The sequence below is a fragment of the Pinus tabuliformis genome, chromosome 9 (assembly GCF_031772625.1).
Source record: "Pinus tabuliformis cultivar Carrire ecotype Pingquan chromosome 9, CPIR1, whole genome shotgun sequence".
Classification (NCBI taxonomy): Eukaryota; Viridiplantae; Streptophyta; class Pinopsida; order Pinales; family Pinaceae; genus Pinus; species Pinus tabuliformis.
Window position 1 is genome coordinate 131,835,009 of NC_142307.1, and position 25,314 is coordinate 131,860,322.

Below are 25,314 nucleotides of genomic sequence, written 5' to 3' on the forward strand. Positions count from 1 at the left end.
TCGAAACCCCTGATGACATAAACTTGCTCCACTAACCTGACCCTCCGTTGCCCTGGAAATCCACCCTGGTTGTAGTATGAAGAAGAATAAAAATGGGGACATTACATATTTGGAGCAAGTTCTGTAGTATGATGCATCTATTTGTGTATACCATCCTCATTAGAAAAATGTTAACTCAAAGAGAGCTGAAAGATTTCATGTATTGGATCATGTTTCAAATTTTGATTGGATGTGTTATGTCTTACACTTCTGGAAACCTAAGTGAACTCACTTCATCTTCATCTTTGACTTATGCAGAATTTTGATATTGTTGTGTATGTGATTTTTACATTCAATGATATTACATAGTTACATACATTTTTCGCTGTAGGTATTTGATGCCATTGCAACATTGTTATTTGTGCATTATGTAGTGATCTGTGTTTCTGACTATGAACAGAGATCATGGAGACATGTATTTAGAAAAATATCACCACGACAAGTATGTTTATCTAGGACCACTTAAATTTGTACCTCATGCAGTGTACAAACTTCCTGAAAACATGCCCATACCCATTCCTCAGGAGCAAGTATTAAACTTATTTAATGCTTTATCATCATATCTTTTAGCTAAACTGTAATCCTTCTGTATATTTATATTATTTAGTTTCCTAGTCTAGCAATAGAGGAGTGCATTTGGTGCATTATGATTTATGTATTTGATGAATGTTTACTATTCAGGTTTAGGATGTGAAGGTACTCTATCACATAATTGGGGCTATCACTTTTGCTAAGAAATACCATGGGTTGTTGGGCCCATATATATAGCATAGGTAAAGTTTATGTTATTTTGACATTTGGATTTTGTTCTTACTTTTTTTAGTCTTATGATGAATACTTGTGCCTAAATGGAAGCTCGTTTTCAATGGGGTACAATGTGGATCATGATGTGGAGATAAAAAAGGGACAAGCGACATTTTAAAATAATGTGCTTTCCACCATTTGATGATGAGGAACCTCCTTTATATTATGCAAACAATTTGTTAGATGTGGACCAGTGTTTTAAAAAATGGTCGAACCAATTCAGAATTAGTCAAGCCGACCGAGTCAGACCCTTGCCCGAGCCAACTCGATACAAAAATAGGGCCAATGGTCGGTCTATTACTGAACCGGCCAAGTTGGTCATCAACTCAGCCGGTTCGGTAATAGACCAGTCGGCTGGACCGATTCCGACATAACCCGACCGAGCCAGTCAAACCCGATCCATGGTGGAAAAGGGAGGGAAAGCGAACTCCAAATTAGGTTCTTTTTTTGTTTTAGGTTTTTTTATATCCATCTAACCTATCCCAAGCCTATAAAATTTACCCAAACCCCTAACATTTCCTCACAGCTATCTCATTGCATTTGTGTGAGCATTTTTAAGGAGTTTGTGAAGAGTTGTGGAGTTGGTTTTTGGAGCAGCAGTGAGGAGTCTCTTAGGCAATCATTGGAACAGTAGTGAGGAGCTTCTTGGGTAGTCATTAGAGCCATATTGAGGATTTGGTTTGTTGGAGCAGCATTGAGGAGGCTAAAGCCAAGAGGCATTTTTTTTCACTTCTGAAATCTTCATTTGCTTGTGTTTTTCTTTTGCAAATCTGAAAATTGAAAAGAGTAATTTTTGTAAAAGAAATGAGCATTGAAGAGTTGATTTTTTTTCTTTTCATTTTGAGATCTCTTTCCTTTCATTTCCAAGTCCAAATATCAAAAAACGGGTCCTAGAATGAAATATGTTGCTTGGGCATATGCTGAGATGAATGATAGTCAAATGCATTACAAATTTTGTCATAGAAAAATTAAGGGAGGTGGAGGGGGCATTCATAGGTTGAAACAACACTTGGTTGGTATTAGAGGTCAAATTTCTCAATGTGTAGAACCATCAGAACAAATTGGGGATATTAGGAAGGAGTTGCTAGAAAAAATTGAGAAGTTTGAGGAAGAAAAAGCTAGGAAAAAAGAAATAGAGGCTGAAATTAGGGGGAATAGGAGTGTAAAACACATGACAGTTGCCAACCCAAATTTTTATTATGAGGGCTCTTCATCTATCCCTTGCACTGATGCATCTAACCCATTTCGATGTGTTCCTCCCTCTTTCGAATATATTCAAGAAAATGTAAGGGTAAATTTAAAAATAAGGGTGATATCAAAAGTTATTTCACACGGTCCTCAAGCTAATAGAGGTCAAATGCAACCCACTTTAGATGACCATTAGAAGAAAGAATTAAGAGAAATTGTGTGTGATTACATAGCTAGATGGCGTACGATGTTGATATCCCCTTCAATGCTTCTCGTTCACCATATTATGAACCTATGTTTGATTCCATATTTACTGTTGGAAAGGGCTTCAAAGGCCCTACTATGCATGAGTTAAGGGGATTTCTTTTGCAAAAAGAGGCTTTTTCCATTGATAAATATTTGAAATATTTCAAAATCTCATGGGAAAAAACAAGATGTACCATCATGTCAGATGGACGGACTTATCAAAGGAATCGTACCATCATAAACTTTCTTATCTTTTTCCCACAGGGAACCATGTTTCTAAAATCAATTGATGCATCTAATAGGGTGAAATATGCACATTTGTTTCAGCTTTTGGATGAGGTTTCTGAAGTGGTGGGGGTGGACAATGTTGTTCAAATCATCACAGATAATGCCTCTAACTATGTTCTTGCTAGTAAAATGTTAAAGGAAAAACACAAAACCATCTTTTGGACCCCATGTGTTGCACATTGCATAGACCTCATGCTTGAGGATATTGGTAAAATAGATTTGATCAAGAACATTATAGAGATTGCCAAAAGCATAACAAAATATATCTACAATCACTCATGGATTTTGAACCTGATGAGGAAACAAACATGAGGCAAGGATATTGTTAGGCCTACCATGACTAGATTTGCAACTAATTTTTTGACATTGCAATCTTTGCTTTCCCAACACAGAAACTTGCAAAGGGTGTTTTCCAGTGATGAATGGAATGAATGTCAATAGGATCACAAACAAGATGGAAGAGATGTGAGAAAGAAAGTTAATGAAGAAATATTTTGGTAAAAGGTACCAGAGATTGTCAAGGTTGTTGAGCCACTGGTTAAGGTGTTGTGGTTGGTGGATGGGGAAAGGTTGGCTATGGGCTTCATTTACAAGGCTATGGATCAAGAAAAGGAGAAAATAATGTCAGCATACAAGGATAGAGTGTCTAAGTATGGGCCCATTTTGGAAATCATTTATCAAAGATGTAACAATCAACTCCATCACCCTATACATGCAACTGGGTTTTTTCTGAACCCAAGGTATCATTATAAAGCTCTAGAGGCAGAAGATTTGACTGGGGAGGTTAGAGATGGATTGATTGAGTGCCTTGAGTGCATGGTCCCTAGGGAGAGTGACCAGGTGGAGATACACCAACATATCACTTGTTTAAGCAGAGCCAAATGTACCTTTGGAAAGAACCTAGAAAGGATTTCATGAGAAGCAGATGAACCAGGTAAACAAACAATTTCAATTTTCAAATTCTTATTTTGTTAAATTTTTTATAATTTGAAAGTTGGATATAATATTTTGAGATAACTCATTACACAACTATGTTTTTTGTAGCACAATGGTAGGAGGCGTTTTCTAGCCATTGTCCTCAATTGCAAAAGTTTGCAATCCATATTTGAGTCAAACTTGGAGTGCTTTTGTGTGTGATTTCAATTGGTCTGTCTTTGAGAGGACTCACACAAAGAAGAGAAATTATTTGGAACAAAAATGGTTAAATGGTCTAGTCTATGTCCAATACAACCTCTAGCTAAGATGCAACCAATTGTTGAACAAAAGACCTGATACAAATCCCATTGTGTTGGAAGATATTGATCCAACATCATATTAGGCAGTGGAGAGTCATCTAGTAGAGTTTGATTCTGATGAGAATATTGGTATTGATTTGGATTTACAGATGGAGGAATTAGTTAAACATAATGTTCAGTTAAATATAGATCCACTAGTACCAAGCCCGACCCAAGTCCTCCAGTCGCAGGCACTTCCTCCACTTAGCCATGACGCAAGCACATAGCTCGTCTATCTCAACATTCGGCTACTGCACCCGCTCATGCTACTACTTATGCAGTTTTAGTTGGTGATCATGATGATGAGCAAGAGCCATGGGTTTCCCCATCTGACTCTGACTTAGAGTCTGAGCCAAATGATGTTTGCTTCTCTAGCAATAGCCAATAGGGACTAGTGACTAGTGATGTTTTACGTTTGTTGTAGAGGTCATTTAGAGCCTCCTTGGTTATGTGTTTTTGTTCTGATTTCTATATATTACATGTATTGGACAGTGCATTGGGTGCCATTTTGATATGATGGATATATTCATAAGCCTAATTTGATGATATGTTATCTTATCTCTATATTATAACACTTTGTGTTTGGAAACATGAATGAAAATCTTTAAAATTATGTTTTTTATAAAAATAAAAATAAAAATATTTAATGTATTTTTTACAAAGACTGAGTCACTGAAATCAACTAGGCCAAGTCGATACAGAGTCGGATTCAAAGTTGGAGTTGACCCTCGACCGGTTCGGAGTCTAATTCAGAGCTTTAAAACATTGATGTGGACTCTCTTGAACCTATCTAGTTGGAGTTGTATGAGGAAGAAGATTATGTTGTATACACATGGCTTTATGACCACAAGACCCTAGTGAAAAAAAAAACTTATAAATTGGCCTAGTTATAGAAGATGAAAATTATCGCTTCCCATCATGGAAACTTTGCATTGTTTCGCAGGACAACTACTTTTTAACTTGATTGTTAAAACTATTTCTATCTCTTTGATATGGACTCATTTTCACAGTGAAAGCATTGAACATGTGCATACTAGGTATTATAAAGTCTATGCCTAGAAAATTATTGGGTCAATCTTTGGTCATCTATTTTTATTTCTCTTATCATAAATGTTATTGTTGCAATCAATTTTAGACTTTTACTTACATGTTTATTTTAACAATAGGAGGACCAAAGTTTGATCCTTTGTACTGAGATATGGAGAAGGGTGATGTAGACTGAAATGAATTCAATGATATTAATAAGCTCATTATCTTCTCTTCACTTCGGACAGTATAGAATTGCATTTCCTCATCTCTACAACAATAGGCCTAGGAAAGTTAAGCTTTGTGTATATCACAGTCCCATGGTGATGTACATAAAAACTGAAGATCCAGATTTACCAGCATTTTATTTTGATCCTCTGATTCATCCAATTTCTTTTCATAAGACTAATCACCATGAGAGGAAAACTTACTAGGAGGATGATGATGATGATTTTTTTGTTCCATAAGGTGTGGAACCTTTGTTGCATGATACACCACTTTACACAAATACAACAATTGATGGTATTTCATTTTTTGTTTGCTCCATGTCTATTCAATATGCAATCAGGCTGTGTGTAATGAGCAAAATACACTCTTCTTGTTTCTGATTGGTACAAGGAACACTGATATGCATCTTTTCGATGCATGACTTATATTCATGTTCTTTAGTTGTGTTTTTCATGTGACATGGATTTGATTCCTTGAATGTTTCATGTCATGCAATCCTCCCACATATCCAATGAAGGTTTATGTGAGCTATCAGAAGCTCCTAAAATGTTATGTGTTGAATGAACTTCATCACAGGCCTCCAAAGGATCAAAAGAAGAAATACTTGTTTCATTCCCTACAAGCTACCAATTTTTTCCAGACAACTGAGCTAGATTGGGTAGAGGTTGGGCTTCAAGTTTGCAGACAATGTTACAATATGCTGAATCTTCTTATTCACCAAAAGAACTTGAATTATCTTCATCTTGATTACAATTTCAATCTGAAGCATGTGAAGACACTCACAATGAAGGAGCGTAAGAAGTCATTTTTTGGAAATTCTTTCCATTTATGTCGTGAAATTTTGCGACTAACAAAACTAGTTGTCGATGCAAATATCCAATTTCGACTGGGAAATGTAGATGCTTTCCAATTGGCATATGGATTACAATATACATTTTCACATGTAGGGAAGTTGACTGGTATGTATCGTTACAAGTATTGTCTTATGTGGAAAATAAGAATGTGTAAAGATATAAAAAATTTGATTTATTATTGCTTTAACATTGGGCCTATTGGGAAAGGACCTGAATGTAGATTTTGGGCTCCAATGTGGAGAGTATGGTTGTTTTCCTACATGGTATAGTACCACTGCTAGAAAGGTGGCTTGGAAACTTGCTTGCACAATAGTTTGAAGGTCGTCATTCAAAGGGAGTGGCAAACACTGTGACGAAACAAAGGGTTGAAAGTCATTTTGATTTGGAGCTTAGAGCAGTTGTCATGCATGATGTTCTTGATTCAATGCCAGGTGATTTTAATTTTTTCCTTCTTTGATAACTGGCAGGAAAGGGATGTTTTTTTGTTTGGAATGCATCAATTAGATTGAAATCACTTGGATGTTGATAGTAAAGAGGCATGATTTAATCTATTCTATATATGTTTAGCCCTTGATGGGCATGTTATTTCTCCTCTTCCTAGCTCATTTTGTAATGATTAATTTGGTTGTTTACTTTGAAGTTTCTACATCCCTATTTCTCCCTCTGTTTTGTTTTAGTGTTATGCAATTTTTAAGTCTCTTAGTGATTCTCTTATCTAATTGCTGACATACTCGGTCATATTGTGATAGAGGGCATCAATAAGAACAAAGCTTGCACCATTTTGCAACATTTGAGTGAAGCCTGGTGTTGTTGGAAGGAAAACATCCCTTGGAAGGTACATGTTGTAATAGAGCTTTCAATTAAGAATGAAAAAATTGATTGTTTTCTTTATTTATGTTCTTTGTTATATCTCAAGTTTATAAATAAGATAATTTCTTTGGTGTTAGATGATCCAAAAATACAATTTTATCATAGGTTATAAAATTAGAATAAAATAATTATTAATTTAAGATATTAAATTAATAATTATTATTCTAGAATGTTTAATTATTTAATGGAGACTTTTAGAATTAGCATATTGTTGTAACTAGATATGACTCTCCAAATGTGTTGTATCTTAGGCTCTATTTTAGGAGATTAGTTAGCTAGTTGGTTTGAATAGCATTTATTGTAAATGGACACTTGTTATTTAATAAGTGATCCATAATTAGAGGTAGTTAGGACATGGAGCTTATAAATAGCTCATTGCAAGAGTGTTTGTGTTGTTCGGGTGTAAACTCTTGCAAAATCAATTATGTAATTATTTTTTCTGATTAATAAAATTACGTGTCTGAGGACACTTCTGCCATTATTTGGTACTCAAGGTGCCTAGCCTACGAGTGCCAATTGAGAATATGATTCTTTGTTATGTAAAATCAAAGCAAATTGGTCGACTAATGTTGCTCATTATAATCGTGAACGTATAAGGCGTGGTGCAACTATGGACAAGATGGTCTATTGGAAAAATCTAGGAAGGTTCACACATCTTTGGTTGAAAGTAGAGCAAGCATGCTTTTATTTCCCCTACACTATATTGAATGGACAGTTTGTAATGTCCCAAATGGGATATTTTACTAAATTTGCAAAAATCAAACTCAACCAAAATTTCACCATTAAATTATTATTCATTTAAAATAATATTGCCATGGAAAATAAAACAAACAAAGCATTGCAATCCAATGACACAATGAACAGGAAAATTCTCAACTTTTACTATAATGGATAAGCTGGGTTTACATGCATATACAGCCAAAATATCTTAGATGAATGTTGGCCTCCAAGATAATCTAGTGCACTACACCGACCTCCAAAACTGAGTTGAAATTCCACTGCTAATCTATCCTGTGAATTCTAGATGAATTCACCAAGGAGAGATGGGTGCTCCCCCAATCCCACTAAATCACCCGAGGGTTTTCGTCCTAGGGCTACCAAGGAAGTAGAGAATCAGGTTTTCAACCTCTCATACAAGAAGAAATATCAAATCTAATATGTCCTCCAATGGCATCCTCATCCTCTTTTATAGATCTGATGGACCCCTCTAGAACCTCCTATTTTATTATTATTTTAATCATGGAGCACTTTCCCCTCTTTTATTTCAATTAAAATATTCTTTTTAATGTGGGAAAATGTTAAATAGGCCACCATGTCTCCTCAAGTCACTGAAACTCACATCTGACCATCACATCCTCTAGATATTCTTGTTTTGGTTCCAACGATCTATTACATTAAGGTGTTATATTAAGTATTCCTCCCAAAATCCAACCTTAAGCATAATTAATTGAGTCAAGCCCAATAATAACTATGTTTTTTGAAATTTTTTAGAATGCATCAAAACGAAAGGAAAAGTGTGCGGATGATGGAATATACCAAGTGAATGCCATCAGACCTCATAGAAACTCCTCAAAACGCCTCCAAAATCCCCTTAGGCCTGCTGATGACACCAACCTGCAACTGTGACCTATCTACTCCCAACTTTGAAAGTCCATCCTAACCATGTAATAAGGAACACCAAAAAAACAAACATTACAAATCCTCCCACCCCAAGAGTGCTTGCCCTCAAGAAATCTAAACCTGTGGATCAATCTAGTGGCCCAACGGAACTTAGACCCAATGCCCGGATCCCATACGAACCACTGGGTGATGCTCTGCCTCTGTGTCAACCCACCATGAATGGACCCCTCAATACACAAATCCCAAACCAATAACTAATTGAACTTGTCATCAACAAATCCTCTTAGATCCCAATGCCACCCAATACAAGTATCAAGGCTCCATGGCTCCTGCTATGTTATAATTCTAACCATGAGTGTTGCTCCATCCACCACATACCAACTCATCACCTCTCTCCAATTCAACCCTTGGCATAGACCAAGGTCAATCTCACCATGTTGATGTTGTGCTAAAATATTGATGAGTGGCCAACCTACATCTTGCTACCAACTGAAGCATGTAATATCCCTCACCTCTAAGGGCTCCTGTAGTACAATGCTTCTGACTAAAAATGATACTCCATCAATAGGGTACCATCTCATGATCTCTCACCAATCCAATGCATGGACACATGTGTAAGGAACAAGTCTACTAGGTTGATATGGGTCCCTTCTCAACTAATGATGCTCTATTTGGTCAATCAACCAAATTTGTCTAAGAAAACCTACCCCTCTCACTATAATAGCAAAAGTGGGAAAGATGTGCTACAAGACCTGTCTATGTACTCCTGGAGAAGGTTGTGTCCTAGAAATACTACAGCTCTATCGGCTGCCACTGCGCCTATATGCATTGCATCAATGGGTAGGCCCAAATATGGATGCACCACCATCTCCAACAGATCCTCCCTCCTATGATCAGAAACTTTGCACTCCTACCATCTACTAGCCTCCTGAGGACAAGTGTCTGCAAACACTGCCACCCTGCTAGGTGTTCGTATATTTGTATTCTCCTCATCAATCGTTGACCCCAAGGGTGGCTACTCATCCTCCTCCATCATGGGCTCAATATGAACCTCGCACTAGCTCGCCCCAAAAGGCTCATCAAGCATACTATGCGCATTATCTTCCTCAACTGACTCATGCTCCACCATATGCTGCTCATGCTGAATCATCATTGGTGACTCATCATCCTGAATGACTCCCATAGCATCCACTAACTGCTCACCATACACACCTGAATATAAATTTGACATGTTGTCAACAACTCTACATGACTCATGCTCTTTAGAGACATCCTCGAATGAACCCATGGACTCATCCAAAAAAGAATTCCCATCCTAAGAGTCAGAAGGAATCTCCTCCTGCTCTACCTCTATCATCTCCTTAGTGTCACTCAAGCATGAGGGATCAGGTCCCCAAGGTTCTTTGCAGATTAAACAAGGACCCCTCCTCCTTAACTCATTCTTGCTACGTGGTACACCAATCCTAAGCAACTCCTCACTAGTCAAATGTCTTCTGAACAAAACAATGTTATGCTCAACCAACCTTTTGGCTAGTTCATAAGCAGCAGGTGAAATCGACTACTCCTTCCTCCAAATGGACAACAACTCAAGTTGCATTTTCTTGCAAATGGCATCACAATATCCCATAACTGCAGACAAAATGGACAACATGTTTATTTTGACCGTATCAAGATGATGTTTCTTAATGCTAAAGAAGCATCAGAACATCTGATGGATCAAGTCATCATACCCCAGATCAAACATGATTTCATATGTTCTAACAATGGCCATGATTTATAAAACCTCAAGTTTCTTCCCAAACGTAGAACCTATATTATTGTCCAAGTCCTGAAAAGTCTCTACTATCAACTTGAAAACTTTCCTCATAACATCATCATTGAAAGGAGGTATAGATGTGGTTAGTGTAGACAAAATGCAATTAGAAGTCTATCCCCTTCACAAGGTTCCTCCAAGAAATTGGGCGGTATGAGAGAAAGCATAGTTGGTCTCAGTGCCCAAATGAGTTTCTTCTTTTCTAATTGGTTCACTTCTGAAAGGAGTGCATCTAGTTCATATAGTTTGAAAAGTACTTTCCATGTAACCCTCATGTGCTTCAAATATGTTCCAATTACAAATATCTTTTGCCCTATTTCCTACTCCTTTTGCACATCCTTTGGTTGTTCTCTCTAAAGAATGGCATAGACCCATTTTGAGAAGGGTATGTATTTTGTTGTTTCTGGTTTATTAGGGGAGTTTATAAAGTTTTGATCCATGTTTTTGTTCAATTACAGAAAGTACAAAGGTGATAATGGGGCCATTGTTTTCTGAGTTTCAATTGATATCTTCATCGTCAACCATAGTTAACAAGTTTCACAAATAAATGTAACAGATTTCCTTTACTATTAGCAGGAAAGTGCACAAACCATACAATAGCTTGATAATGGAGTTATACAGTAAAACGTCGTGTGAAAAGAACCTAGTTTGTAGTACAAGATGTTCTTTAGTGTTCTGGTCAACTGCCAATGTGATCTTCAGCAGTGGGTTCCCAAGGTAGATGACGTCAATGGTACTGTGCAATAACTCACTAGTATAGCCTCCCAAATAAGCCTTAATTATGTGCACAACCAACCAGAAAGTTTCTAGATTGCTTCTCTGCTGATGTCCTCTTGGGCATTTCTATGTTGGACCAACAAACAGTGCTCTGCTACTGGTGTATTATTTTATACTTTGATTCTTCTGTTGCAATTAACGGTTCCTCTGATCTTGGTCCCACCATACTATGATCTTACTCTAGCAAATTGCAGCCCACAAAATATCAAATCTGTAACCAATTTCAATTTTTTGGCTCCTCAAGAGTTTCAGCCTCATAACCATTGACAATACACCTCGATTTGGTTTATTCACGACATTCATAAAAGATGTGGCTACCTCCAATAAAAAAAAAAATTACTCCTCCACTTAATAATATTGTTGCGGGCTTCGAATTAAACCATGGCTCCTTTTAAAAATTTACATATTTCACAAAGTATATGAGTGGACCCCTTTTGATATTAGGATTTATAAAATTCAATCCTTGGTCCCACGGAAATTCGCCGGCAAAATCCCACTGCGATATGGTCTGTCGATTACAACTGAACAGAGTAACTATGGACCCAAATCCGACGTTATCAGACTTCGCTCCAGGGAATCAATCGATAACAATTCGATGTGAGTTTCAAATAATTCATCTTTCAGACTGATCAATGCAACGCAGTGGCCAAATAATTCGATCTTCAGGAAATTTCACGACCTTGGCAAATCGATCGATAATTCTGGCTTCTTCTCGGCTTCTTAAGAACTTGAACCCTGTCAAACAAATTTTGACGATGCTCTCTGCCTTTACAAAATTCTCATGATCCTATAGTTTAGTCGGCCTTGAAACAAAATTAAATCGACCCGTAGATCAAATGTGTCCATGGAATTCAGCCGCAATTTAACTTCGTGAAACTCCATGTGCTCTCGGCCTTTAAAAATTTGGTTGAATTTGAAACCCAAAAAAATTGAAATTTGACTCACTTAAAATAATATGCCACGGCCCCACCATAAGAATTCTTCCAGTTTAGCTTACCACCAAATACTTGGGTTTTCACAAAAATAAAATCTCCCTTAATAATAAAGTTTAACTCAAATTTCCTTTTGCCTTCTATTTCTCTCCGTCTGTATTGTTTTCATATGATGTTGTTCCTTGTTTTATTTCCGCAGGATTATCCTCCTATGTTTCCCCTATGATCTTTGAAAATCTTGTTGCTGGTTGACAGCCCAGGTTTTGTCGGTTTTCATGGCAAGGTCTTGCCATTTTTGGAATATGCTCCATGTCTATGCTGCTCCAGATCTATATGGGACATTTTCAATTGTCAAGCGAATGTACATATATGCTTTTTTATATATCTTATATAAATACAATCATGCTTTTTCGTCCTGAAAAAGTTTAACTCAAATATTCACATTTTTCTCTTGGGCCAACAATTTGTTGGCTATTTTATCGAACTATAATAGTTGCAATTGAAAACTAAATACCCGCAAGCTGAGCTAATAGCAATGCTCTGATACAACTGAATACCTGCAAGCTGAGCTAATAGCAATATTCTGATACAATTGTAATGTCTCAAACAGGATATTTTGCTTAATTTGCAAAAATTGAACTTAACTCAAATTTCGCTTCGCCATTAAATTATCATTCATTTAATAGAAGATTTCCATGTAAAATAAAACAAACAAAGCACTGCGATCCAATGGCACAATGAATAGGGAAATTCTCAGCTTTTATTATAATGGATAAGTTTGGGTTACATGCATATACAACTCAAATAGCTTAGATGAACATTGGCCTCCAAGATAATCTATTGCACTGCACTGACCTCCAAACCTGATTTGAATTGCCACTACTAATCTCTCTTGTGATTATTTTATGAATTCACCAAGGGGAGATGGGTGCTCACCCAATCTCACTAAATCACCCGAGGGTTTCCATCCTAGAACTACCAAAGAAGTAGAGAACCAAGTTCCAAACCTCTCATACAATAAGAAATATCAAATCTAAGATGTCCTCTAATGGACTCCTCCTCTTCTTTTATAGATCTGATGGACCCCTCTAGAACCTCCTATTTTATTATTATTTTAATCATGGAGCATTTTTCCCTCTTTTATTTCAATTGAAATATTCTTTTTAATGCGGGGAAATGGTAAATAGGCCACCATGTCTCCCGAACTCACTGAAACTCACACCTGACCATCACATCTTGTAGATATTCTCATTCTGGTTCCAACAAGATATTACACTAAGGTGTTATATCAAGTATTCCTCCCGAAATGCCACCTTAAGCATAATTAATTGAGTCAAGCCCAATAATAACTCTATTTTTTGAAAGTTGTCGGAATGCACCGGAACGAAATGACAATTGTGCAGGTGATGGAATATGCCAATTTAATGCCATCGACCCTCGTAGAAACTCCTCAAAACCCCTCCAAAAGCCTCTTAGGCCCGCTGATGACACCAACCTGCACTTGTGACCTGTCTGCGCCTAATTTTGAAATTCCATCCTAGTGATGTCATAAGGAACACCAGAAAAAGGAACATTACATAGTTTGTAATGTCAAGATCGAAGAGGTTTATAAATTAATAATCAATTATGTTGATTTCTTAATAGGAACAACAACATAATTACTTGAAATATGGCCCCTATGTAACACCTGAGAAAGTTGTGGCCATCTATACCACTACAATGCATTGGCTAGAATCGAGAATTTTTTCTCTAATTCCTTTTCCACCACTGTCATATAAACATGATACCAAACTCCTAATACTAGCACTCGAATGATTGAAAGAATATTATAGTGTTGTTGTCCTATTAAATCAACAACAAAGGGAAGAGATGGGTCTTATTGAGTAGGCATATGATAATCCACATGAGGCATTATCATGTATCAAATATCATATGCTTACACAGTGTGCCTTCAAATAAGTAAGTTGTATAATTAATCACTTCTAAATGCTAAATCAATGGCGTTGAGATGTTGTCTGCCTAGGTTTCTAATGACTGGTTGTGTTTCACATTATAGGTGGGCATTGAGTTTATGGACTTGTATAGCTATCTAATCCCTGTGTATGAAATTGAATCTCTTGAGAAAATTACAGATGCATATCTTGATCAATATCTTTGGTATGAAGGTGACAAACACCATCTCTTTCCAAACTGGATCAAACCTGCAGATTCAGAGCCACCTCCACTTTTGGTATATAAGTGGTGTCAAGGAATCAATAATTTGTAGGATATATAGAATACTAGTGAAGGTCAATATGTTGTGATGATTTAGACAAATTTGAAAAGTTCTTTGAAAAAATAGGTTTGACAATGTTAAACAGGATTTTTTTTTGTTTTATGCTGGTAGTTTGTGAGTACTAAAAATCTTTCTTTTGATTTAGTTATTTTTCTAGAATCTAAATTAATAATTATTGTAGGATTCTACATTTGGTGCTTGATCACAACATTGTTGATTATGTCACTGCAAAAAAAAATATTGTGCTACCATACAAAGATATGAGCCATACCAATTCATATGGGTTGATTCGAGGTCTTCAGTTTGCCTCCTTTGTTGTGCAATATTATGGTCTGGTCTTGGATCTCTTGGTCCTTGGTTTGACTCAGGAAAGTGAAATAGTTGGTCCTCCACAAATTCCAAATGAATTTATTACTTACTAGGATATAAAAGTGGAGACGAGGCATCCTATAAGATTGTATTCTTGTTATATTGACAAGGTGCACATTATTTTTAGATTCACTCATGAAGAGGCAAGGGATCTTATCCAACACTACCTTACAGAAAATCCAGATCTGAATAATGAAAACATGGTTGGTTACAACAACAAAAAGTGTTGGCCTAGAGATGCTCGCATGAGGCTGATGAAACATGATGGTAAAGTGGTGTTTTTTTCTTTAGTTTGTTGTTTTTATGTCTTTCAACAAAATCTTGAGGCACCTGAGTTTACTCAAATCTATACTCAGTTGTGTCTGGTCTCTTGAATATTTTGCAGTTAATCTTGGGAGGAGTGTTTTCTGGGATATAAAGAACAAATTCCCTCGTAGTATCACAACATTAGAATGAGAGAACAATTTTTTCTCTGTTTATAGCAAAGACAACCCAAATTTTCTTTTCAGCATGTATGTCCTCCTTGCCCAGCTAGCTTATTCATTTCCATGTATTTACAAGCTATATGTCTTATGAAAAAGACGAAACAATAAATTTTTTTGTTGCATTTTTATGTGTAGGTGTGGATTTGAAGTTTGAATATTGCCAAAGATAAAAATGTCTCATGAAGCAATTTAGAAATATTAAGGATGGAGTCTGGAATTTGCAAAATGAGTAGAATAAAGAGCACATTGTTGATGCTTTTTTTGTGAGTTGATGATGAACACATGAAGGTATTTGAGAATATTGTTTGGCAGATTATCATGTCATCAGGGTCAATATCCTTTACCAAAATCGTAAACAAATGGAATATTGCACTAATAGCTAAGTGCTTCTAGTTATGGCAATTTGAATTGTAGTAGTTTTTCATGCCTCTTCTTGTATGATGCTCCAAGCTATTTTAGATTTTCAATTTGAATATATTTTCTTATTTTAGACTTTTAGTACATGCCATTTTTTCTTCTTTGATTGGTGCAAGGATCATAACATATTTTTGTGAACAAACAGTGCATACACAGGAGATTCTTAACCTCCTTGTCAAATGTGAAAATAAAATTCAAACATGCATAAAGATTGGTTTGAACTCCAAGGTTCCAAGTAGGTATCTTGTGTCTCTTCATAGGAAAAGTACAATAATATGCATAAATAAAATTCTCAGAAAACTTAAATTCCTTGGTAAGATTTGAATATTATTCTAAAAAATTATGTTTTGTAAATTAGGTTTCCTCTTGTTATCTTCTATACATCCAAGGAAATTGGAGGGCTTGGAATGCTATCTATGGGCCATATTTTAATCCCACAAAGTGACCTACGTTATAGTAAACAAACGGATGTTGGAGTTACACACTTCCGTAGTGGTATGAGCCATGAGGAAGATCAACTTATTCCAAATCTATATCAATACATACAGGTAAGTGTAGGCAATTTGTCTCTAGTTGAAGTTGTTTAAAAGTGCAAGTTCAAAGTTGTGTGTTGAGATAGAAATATGGTCTATGGAAGCCCTGGGAGAGTGAATTCATAAACTCTCAACGTGTTTGGGCTGAATATGCTTTAAAGAGGCAGGAAGCACAGGCTCATAATAGACGATTAACTCTTGAGGATATTGAGGTATGCTTTCTACTGGATTCTCTTTATAATTATTGAACCTACTATGTTTACAACACTTAATTCTTCTGCTTAGATATTAGAGGATTCATGGGAAAAAGATATTCCTCACATTAATATTCTCTTTCGAAAAGATAGACACACTAGCTTATAAGAATGTCTCAAGAAGCATTTAACAATATTAAGGATGGAGTCTGGAATTTGCAAAATGAGCAGACTAAAGAGCACATTGTTGTTTCTTTCTTGTTAGTTGATGATGAACACATGAAGGTATTCGAGAATCATGTTATGCAGATCCTCATGTCATTAGGGTCAATATCCTTTACCAAAATCGTAAACAAATGGAATATTTCACTAATAGGTAGGTGATTTTGGTTATGGCAGTTTGAACTATACTGGTTTTTCATGCCTCTTATTGCATGATGCCCCAAGCTATTTTAGATTATCAATTTGAATACATTTTCTTATTTTAGACGTTTATTACATGCCAATTTGTCTTATTTGATTGGTGCAAGACTCATAACCTATTTCCGTGAAGCAACAGTGCATACACAGGAGCTTCTTGATCTCCTTGTCAAATGTGAAAATAAAATTCAAACATGTACAAAGATTAGTTTTAACTCCAAGATGCCAAGGAGATATGTTGTGTCTCTTCATAGGAAAATGACAATAATATGCATAAAGGAAATACTCGGTAAACTTAAATTGTTTGGTAAGATTTGAATATTATTCTAAAAATTTATGTTTTGTAAATTAGGTTTCCTCTTGTTATCTTCTATACATCCAAGGAAATTGGAGGGCTTGGAATGTTACCTATGGGCCGTATTTTAATCCCACAAAGTGACCTACATTATAGTCAACAAACGTATGTTTTAGCTACGCACTTTCGTAGTGGTATGGGTTATGAGGAAGAACAACTTATTCTAAATTTGTATCAGTACATACAGGTAAGTGTAGGAAATTCGTTTCTAGTTGAAGTTTTTTAAAAGTGCAGGTACAAAGTTGTGTGTTGGGATAGAAATATGGTCTATGGCAACCTTGGGAAAGTGAATTTGTAGACTATCAATGTGTTTGGGCTAAATATGCTTTAAAGAGGTAGGAAGCACATGCTCAAAATAAACAATTAACTCTTGAGGATCTTGAGGTATGTTTTCTACTATATTCTATTTATAATTATTGAAACTACTATGTTTACAACACTTACTTATTTTTCTTGGATATTACAGGATTCATGGGACAAAGGTATTCCTCATGTTAATACTCTCTTTCGAAAAGATAGAGACACATTGTCTTATAAAAAAGGTCGGAGGGTATGAACATGCTTCAAAAAGTATAAGGTGTTTGTCACCCACTATTTTCTGGGTGATATTCCTAGGAGAATGTTTTTCTCCAAGATGGTCCTCAATGGGCAACCAACAGCCCCTTGTAGCCACCAACTAGCTCGTTGTGCCATTTCTCCCCCCCCTGAGCCAACCATGTGGTCCCTCACCCATCTATCATGATCGTATGTTTGAAGGTGGGTCTTCCGAACCTAAAGGTTATCCCATTGATGGTGGACCTGAATAACTTCCTCTAGAGCACTATAAATACAGGCTTTGGGCCAGAAGGAGGGGAGGTTGAAAGCTGAACATTCCTAAGGGTAGATGCTGCTGGAATTAGGACTTCCTTGTAGAAGCTTGTGAGGAGAGATTCCCATCCTTTCTTGTTTCATTTGGAAGTGGGTGAGCTGATCAAAGTAAAGGAGAACTCTTGTTGGACCTTGGGAGGGACCTGCACAACACCAAGGCTCAGGTTGTAATGGTTTCTTTTGTTTCCTATTAATACAAATAAGTCCATTCTTCTCAACAATTTGTTATTTATGAGTTGTTTCATATACTCCTTGGTCTATATGTTAAATATGTTTTATTTTATGAGATTTTCAGGTGCTATTTAATCGTTTGATTGTTAGTGAATGCAGGTTTCGAAGAGAAGGAGGAGCTCATCCGGATCAACGAGGCTAGACTACTACAACAGCGTTGGGTTACAGGTAGGATCTAAACACTTGATTTCTTATATTGTAAATGCATATTTAGAGAAGGATTGCTCTTAATTGTCTTGTTTGTCACTAGAAAGCCTTAAGCTTCTAGGGAGGTTGGCTTTGTTCACAAAGTCGACTCTTTCCGCATGACACACCTTCTTCAATTTTCATGGAAGCATTGTTGGATTCAGAGTCCAACACTTTTCAGCAAGATGTCCTTGCTTATGGTAGTAAGTGCACTACATGTGCATCCTCTTAACAACATGATTTTCCTTGTCCAATGGACCTTTGGCTTCTTGCTTCCTTTCCTCCAAATGTTTCCTGCATCTAGCTATCCTCTTCGAACATCTAGAAACATTATGGCTATCCAAACCACAAAAGGAACATGCAATTCTTTTCCCATACTTATATGGAAATTTACCATGTTGAACATAATGAAAAGGAATATGGTTAGAACCATATTTATACCATTCTCTTTCACCTTTATTGCCTTCATGAAGAGGTGAATCACATGAAGAAGTGTCTCCCTTTGGAACACTATCAGTCTCTTCAAGGCTATTAGAATTTCCACAACTCTCCGGTTCAAGTGTGTGCTTCTGAACACCTGCATCCTGCAAATGATGTTTCAAGCTATTGCATTCCTCCTTAATACAATCTTCACACTCTTCGGGTAGAAGACCTGCAATGCAAATCCTTCTTGGAGCTGTTTCAATGGCCTTCATGGCAGCTTTGGAACTTTCTTCATAAGACTGTCCATAGCCAAGACCCAAATACTTAGGCCTTTCCTCAACTATTATTGGCTCAACAATACCCTATGCATGTTTACCCAAGCCTTTCCCTTCATAGCCCATCTTAGACATTAGCTTGGAACCTATGCCTCTGGTATGCTTTTCAAAAGAACCAATACAATCATTCTTAGAGGAAACTAAGGACAAATAGGAATTGTTTACCTCTTCTTCAAGCTGATACTTGAATAAGGCTTCTTGGGCAACAAAGAGCTGTGACTCCAACTTATGCATCCTTTTCAAGTTCATATTTGCGATATGAAGTTGCCTCTCCATTTCCTGCAATTTGTCAAAAAGCATCTGCTTCTCTTCCTCCATGGAATTCAACTGCTCTCTAAGTATGCTACTCTTCCTTCCATTCTCATACATTTCTCTCACCATATCCATCATGGTGAAAAAGTCTTGCTTCTTGTCTTCATCAAAGAATCTTGTGAAGAAATAAAAATTTGAGGACTCACTTGTAGAAGTAGTCATTATGCCAATGAACAAAAAAATCAAACAAAATTAACAAAGAGATTATTCAAGCAACCTTTTGCAACAAACCTCTTGTGCTTCAAGGATTGCTTTGAGGTCCTTTGGCATAAGAAGAATGCCTTCAGCCCTTCTTCCTTCTTTTCCTTCCTGGACTGAGCTATCAATAGCTTTCCCTTCACCTCTGCAAAATCAAACAACAGTTAGTCTGCAAACAACATACAATCAATCTCTGACTGTTTAAACACCTTTCAGACATGCAATCTTTGCTCTATCAATCAAGCATTATGATCTGATACCACTTTCTCTAGTATAATTAGCTTTGATATAACCTTCCTAAAGGTGGGGTTAATCAATCTCAGGCTTTGATATCACCTGATATGAAAATGGGGCACTAAAGGTTTCTTGTCAAGCTTACAAGAACCTCTCCAACTTCCAAAGCTTAAATATTCCCAAGATATTATTATTAACCAATTTCAAAATTAATAATGCTTTAAATAGGTGTATGCTTGTGTTTATTGTTTACTATTGATTGCTTTAAATTCGGTTGTTTATGTTGATATGTAAATACATGTGACAGTAAATAATGCAGCAATAAAATGAACACACAGAAAAACAATATAATATGGAGTTCACCCAAAACTCTTGGGCTACATCTCCTTGAGCTCTAGTCAACTCGACTAGGCTCTTTGGGATTATGGAAAAGTCCTTTTACAAGCTCCATGCTCAACTCCACTGGTTTACACTGAACACAATGGGCTTAGAACAACATCTTATCACTGGCTCTCAAGCTCTTCGGCTTTCTGGCTCTGGCTCTTGGCTCTTGTTCGTGGATTTAGCTCTGGCTCTGGCTCTAGCTCTGGCTATGGCTCTGGCTCTTGGCTCTAGCTTTGGCTTCTCTAAGCTCTCTCTCGGCCTCTGCGTGCCTCTGTAATCTACTTGACCTCCAAGCGACTCTCAGCAACCTTCCAGTGACCTTTTTCACTCCTCGCGCTCCTTCACCAACCTTTAGCTACCTTCAACACTTGTCCTCTCTGTGATTTTATCATGCATCAGTTACAGTCCTCCATCATTGAAGAACCTGACTGTTTCCTCACAAGAATCCATTTACAAATGGAAAAGAACAGGCAGGCAAGAAAACTCGGTCGCTTTTCCTTCCTCTCGTCAAAATAGCAAAATAACAGTATAAATAGGAAATGCACGGAAAATACATCATGGGCCTTTAGCCGGGACTTCAAATATTATGGAATTGACCCTATAAACCTATCGGGTTCATCCAAATATCGCTTATCACTATCGCATGGCATAATGGCCAGAAAAACCCAACACTCAGATAATACACAGAAAATCCGAAAATTTGGATTTCAAAACTTATGAAATTGCATTGATAATTCGTATCGGGTACGCCTTTTTATCGGCATATCTCAAGTCGCAATCACAATGTGCATTGGCCTTGGTATTGGGGGTTTGCCAATTGCCAATCGTCGATATCGCCGATCGGCCCATTGGAACATCGGCATATCGCATATCGTTGTCGCAATGGCCATGGGGGTCTTCCCTTTGGTCACGTCAATCGCCGATCCGCTGATCAGATCCTGACCGTTGATCCACGACCGTTAATCCAATGACTGACAGTCCATTTCAAGCATGTAACTTGCACAGGAATTAACTACCCGAAAAAGCGGTTTCCTCTCTCCTCCGTCGTGCCACGCGTCAGCCAATGTAGGGATTTGGGCGCAACCCATCCAATTCCGCTTACCGCTCGAGGCCCGCTCGAAATCCTGCTTACTTCCCTTCTTCTGGAACTCAAAATAGTTTCCTGGTTGATTTATAAGTCCATCGGGTCTGCTGAAGGCCTTTGCACCTGTTTTAAGTCCTTTAGTCTTTGTTTATTGCGATGCAATAAAGGAATGCGATGTGATGGGTTCTAAGGGTTTTTATGTTTAAAAACACATTTTCCCTTAAGTCCCATTTATATAAGAATTTCCCTCCTTTTCAAAGGATAAAGGAAAACTTCTTTTTGCGATAACTTCTTCATCTGAAGTCCATTTTAGCCCATTCAAATTATAGTAGATTCAAAATGAAAAGATCTACACAATGGAACTATTTCCAAGAGCATCCTTGGACTTTCATTTTCCTCTATGAGGAACACTTTAAACTTAGAAGTCTATTCAAGATCCATTTTGGATCACTTCTAGATAGCCCAAACTACCTTTTCCACAAGTTTGGCAGCCAGTCTCCCAGCCTCCAAGAAGAAATTACGCAATCCTTGCCAGTCATTCCCTAGGTATGTGTTATGTCATTCCTCAAATTTTCTTTGGTTTTTGCTTATAGATTTCTTGCCATACATGTCACTTTATCTCTAGATCTAGTAGGTGCTCTTCCTCCTCTTTGTAGTTCATGATCAATGGATTCCAAGAGAGTGGGATCAAAGGACACTAACTGAAGTGCAATTGGAGCAGCAGTTGAGTGAGTGTCGCAATTCTACTGATCTATGAAGATACTAAGTTATTTCTAGACAAGGACATCAAGCGAAAATGGCAAGAGGTCAATGATGCATTCACAGGCACATTTTGGGAAGATCTTGAAGAACGCCAAGTCTATGTGAATATCCACAAGTCTAACTTGTACTAGATTGCATGCAGGTACCCCACATTCCCATGCGCGGACATGATACATTGGATCGTTTCACACACTGATCCTGAGGCAATGACATTGAGCAGTGTCATTAGGATTGATATTTCCAACTTCAGGGCACAGGATTATGATAAGAAGTATCAAATGATGAAGCTTGTGACCATCATGGAGACACCCTTCAGCTTACCCAGTGGCAATGCCAACTCCAGAGACATTTTGAAGAACTGGGTGAAGGATCCTGCTAGATTCAGGATGACACCCAACTAGGTCTACAAGACAAAGATACTGAGGAAGGCATATCAATACTTGGTCATCTTTGCATGTTGACTATATGGCCAAGAAAGCATAGAAACCTTCCCACAGAGTTGGGTTATCGTGCTAGACCAATTGACCAGCGAGGGAAAATCATGTAACTCTTCCAACATGTTCGCTCATCAGTTGAAGTAAGAGGTAACAAGGGCTCAACAACTGCCCAAAGGTATGTAAGGAGAGATCTAGATGTCTGCCTACATCTTGGATGAAATCTATGCTTGACATGAGTTCTCAGGATTTAAGTGGGTATGGTTACTGACGAAGACTGCTGTGAACACTTATTGTAAGATGTTGTTCGAATGCAACTTCAGAGGAGTTATCACACGTCTATCCGATCATTTTTTCACCCCAGTTTACAAGATGATATTCGAACAAGATCCACCTTGCATGTTGAAGGCAATAATGGAGGCACTGATAGACATTGTTGATTGGTATGACTCACTGTCTGGCACCTTCATAAGAATGTACAACGCGGAGAAGCCTTTACATGTTCTACCGAAGTTTGCCTTGGACATACTCGTCATGCAGGAAGTAACAAATCACATCTCAATAGGATTGATAGCCAGACTACACCAGAAGAAGAAGGCACCTTGGCCCAATCTTCTGCTACGCATTGGGTTATACGAGATCCAAAGTTTCAAGCATGTAGATGCCAAAGCAGAGCAGATGAAGATGTATCCCTTCGACCTCCAAAGTTACAATCTGTATGATCTGCATTGTCTTGTGAAAGATCACTGCAGGAGAGTAAAATTCAACTAGATTAGCGGGGCATGTCATTGGGCGGAGGAGGACCCGTGGAGATATTGTTACAACTCCTCCAGACTTAATGAACCTGTCGTATTCGTTGTGGAATGGTTAGCAAAGCAAGATGAAGCATCATCCCGAAGAGCACCAAAAGCAGTAGCAACAACAAAGATGAACATACCAATGCGCGACAAGGGCAAGAGGAAGATTATCAATCACATGAAGGAAGAGCAAAGCTGCAAATTCTGAGCAGATCCACTTGTGGAGAAAACAACTATGGCTACAGAGGATAAGAGGAAATAACGCAACAAGTGAAACGCACAAAGGCAAAGAGAGAAATGGAGAATGGAGGAAACATAGGAGTTGAATGAGTTGAAGGAGAAAATCCAGAAGGAATAGGAGCTGTGTAAACAAGAGAAGCAAGCGCAACAAGAACAAGTACAGCAGGGGGCACATCTTGTGCAAATGGATGAAACAACACCCATACAAGTATTGCACTCATTGGAACAACTGGCATCAGGAAAACAGGGTGAGGCATCGCAGGAGGAGGACTTCACTCAGGAGATAGAGCGATCACTTGAAAAAATGGATATGGATATGGAGTGACAGGAATTAGAGCAAGACACCGACCTCATGCCTCGCCACCAAGAGGTCGACCCACCATATTCACCGCATCCAGAAGATGAGAAAGTACTCAGTGACCAAGGAGACATTGAGATCATTGGAGATCAGCCAGAAGGAGATATGCACAACATCTCACTCGACGAGTCTCAACATATATTTGTGCAATCTCGCAGAGTGTCGACTCCGGAAGATCACACATCTCCTGTGAAGTATGAGGAATGAGTGATTATGTCTGATGTGCACAAAAATCCAGCAGCATTGGCCGATGCTACCATAGTTTATGCCGAACCCACTAGCTTGAGTGTTCACTTTCTGATAGCTGAGAACGAGCAAATGGTGAAGGAACTACATACGACCAAGTAGGGTGGAGAATTGGTTACAACATCCGACCAAGAAGAATTGAAGAAGGAAATACTAGATGAAGTGTTGTCCCTTGACACAGTCATGTGGGTGTTGTATTCCAAGTTTGGTACTGTCCATAAGGCAGTCATCCATCTCAACGGATGGCAGCAATGATGTGCTAGGAGAGAACGTATCTTGTCAAACGTGCATGATGTGGTTGATTACATGAAAACATGGACGATGAGATATAAGGTAGCCCCACTTCACTTGCCTAAGATGATGAAGCCCAGAGTGGTCAAACTAAAGGCATGCATCTGGAGTCAGATCTGAAACTATGAAGAGCTCCTGCAGCTCATCACTAGTCTACAGGCTTCCCATGCACATGTATTCAAGAGTATGGATGTTTTGGTGTGCGCACATGCGATTCCATCTATTGGGACTCTCACCTAGGCAAAGAAAAAGGCACAGGTTCGATGAGAGATTGACTCGTACTTTGATGCGTTGAAGCGCATAACACTAGCCCAGACTTGCCAATGAGTGCTGACACCATGCACAAGTATGTTGTTGGTCCAACCGTATTGATGACAATGAAGTGCATGCTTTCAGACAAGTTGAACAGAGGAGCCCAAGCAGTGTACCTGGATGTTATGGAGGCAAGAGTTAGGTTCGAGAAAGATGTCACCTTGGAGTACACGGACATCATCACAGACTACCAATCTTGGCATTAGTTCACTATTGTTGATCATCATGAGGATTTTGAAGAGTTGGACTTCCCACGGTTGTCCAAGTCATAGTGATGTCTTGCATGGCTTTCTCAAGCCATTTTTGTCTCACATGGGTACATGTGCATTTTAATGTAACGTCTTGTCAAGTGTAAGTTCAAGTTTTGGTAGTTGGATGTAATAGTCATAAAGTAGGTGAAGAGTCATGAGGGTAGATGAACTGTCACAAAGGGGAATGTCAAGGGTTACCCCACCCATTGCTATAAATAGTCCCTCATAAGTCATTGTAGAGGTTTTTGGTTAGCCAAGCTTCGATAGGAGTATCTTAGAGAAATCTTGGACAATATTGTAACACGCCTTAGCTTCTCCAATGTGGAGAGCTAGTATATCTCTTGGGAGGAGCAGGCTATTGT

General features: G+C 37.9%; 1 pseudogene; it reads left to right on the top strand.

Annotated features, from left to right (window-relative positions):
• Window positions 1–431: 431 nt before the first annotated feature.
• LOC149147447 (pre-mRNA-processing-splicing factor 8A-like) overlaps window positions 432–25,314 on the top strand; it is a 63,969-nt pseudogene continuing 39,086 nt past the window's right edge.